The sequence below is a fragment of the Amblyomma americanum genome, chromosome 10 (genome assembly GCF_052857255.1).
Source record: "Amblyomma americanum isolate KBUSLIRL-KWMA chromosome 10, ASM5285725v1, whole genome shotgun sequence".
Taxonomy (NCBI): Eukaryota; Metazoa; Arthropoda; class Arachnida; order Ixodida; family Ixodidae; genus Amblyomma; species Amblyomma americanum.
This window is the reverse complement of record NC_135506.1, coordinates 57903450-57905362: the sequence shown is the minus strand read 5'-3', so window position 1 is coordinate 57905362 and position 1913 is coordinate 57903450.

Sequence of the window (1913 nt, the reverse complement as noted above, 5' to 3'; positions counted from 1 at the left end):
TTTCCCAAGCTTTTCGGCAGCCGAAAAAAACAACTCTTACTTGAGCTCGGTTGCCTATCTTCTTTAGCTTATGGGAAAATTTATGAATGTAAGGAACAACTGTTGTTTTTTCTTTTTCCTTGGCAGACTCTGCCAGATCATTCTTGTTGTTTTTGCTTAAACTTGCGAGCATCGATTCAGAAACGGACACGAGCAGTTTCTTGGGATATCCTGCCTTTACAAGGCGATCAGTTTGCTGGTTGAAACTGTCTTGTTGAGCATGAATGCAAGATTTATTTAGAGCGTTATAATAGCATGACTTAGCCATGGCACGTTTAACTAGCTTGGAATGCGATGATGCGAATGGAAGTAGAGGCTTGTTGCTTCGCGGTTCAAACGACCAGCAGGTATGATTCGGCGTAAAGCTGAGTCTAAGATCAAGAAATCTAATCGTATTATTTTCAGGAACTTCGGAAGTCAACGTAAATGGATGAAGGTACTGGACAAAAATATCTTGAATCTCTTGCTTGACTGGTTCAAAATTGTGGACATCGGTGTCCAACAGAACAAAGAAATCGTCAACAAACCGAAAACAGCGCAAGGCTTTTGACCCTTCTAATTGTCGTTAGAGCCTTCTGTCCTTTTGTGCGAGCAACAGATCACTAAGCACGGGCGCTATGCATGAGCCGATGCAGACTCCTTTTTTCTGCAGGTAAAGAACACCATCCCAGATTGCAAATGTTGAATTTAAATACACTTCAAGCAGTTCTAAGAACCCTGAGACTGAGATGCCTGCCTCATTTTGGAAGGCAACAACGTCGTGTTTTTCGATGCATTCTTCGATACATAAAAACAGCTCATCATGCGGCAGTGAATAATAAAGGTCTTTTACATCAAACGAGCAAGCCATGAGGCCTTTGTTCTTATGGGTTTCTAAAACCTGAATTACGTCCTGTGATTTTTTCACCAGAAAGGGATCGTCTAAGGTCAATGAATTTAAAATCTTCTTAAGAAACACTGCTACACATTTTTGCCACGCGCCGTTCTCAGAGACGATTACACGGAAAGGACATTCCGGTTTGTGCGTCTTGGCATTAAAGAAAAGCTGCAAACTGAGTCCTTTACATTTATCAATTGAATTTGCCAAGACATCAAGGTTATGTTTTTTACATGTTTTTTTGGCTTTTGCCTTGATCTTAGCCAGAGAAACCTTATTTGCTACATTGAAGGATGAAAGAATGGCTTCTCGACCCTTAGTTACATATAGATGCGACGGTAGCACAAGGAAACCTCCTTCCTTATCCGCGGGAAGTAAACGCAGCGAATGTTCCTTCAAATAAGACACAGTTCTCTTAACTGGACCGGAATTCCCTGGTCCCTTACAACGTAGCAACGCATCGACTCCTTCGGACACACACCTGTCTGAATCGGCGACGGGTGTTAAGTAGACACCCCAATACGCTGACTCGAGAAATCATTGAAGCTGCTGAAATCGCCCGGCTAAATGACGCATGTATCAGTAGTCCCTCCTTATCTTTGTCAAAGAAAGAATTAGAATTTCTATCTGCAAGGAAGTAATGCTGCTGTATCTGTTTGGTATTTTTTGTGTGCGTGGACAAGTGTGTATCACTCCTATGTGTTCTTTTTGTTGCTTAGAGCCTGATGTATTTATTACCACGTTCCGAGCAATAAATCTTTAGTTGAAAGTCAGCGCTTGTCTTTGTGTATCATCCTGTGGTCCTTGTCTTTTCGCGCTGTTCTTCTTGAACATGGCATACCAACTCGCCCAAGCATCAGTCCTAACGAGTACAAGGCGCCGCCGCAGGGAGTGAGGTCGCTCGTCGCACGCTGGCTCGTATCGTCTGCATGAGAAGCCGGGCTTGTATTCGCGTGCGATGCCGGGCTTTGTCAGTATTCCCAATGCAATAATGAGG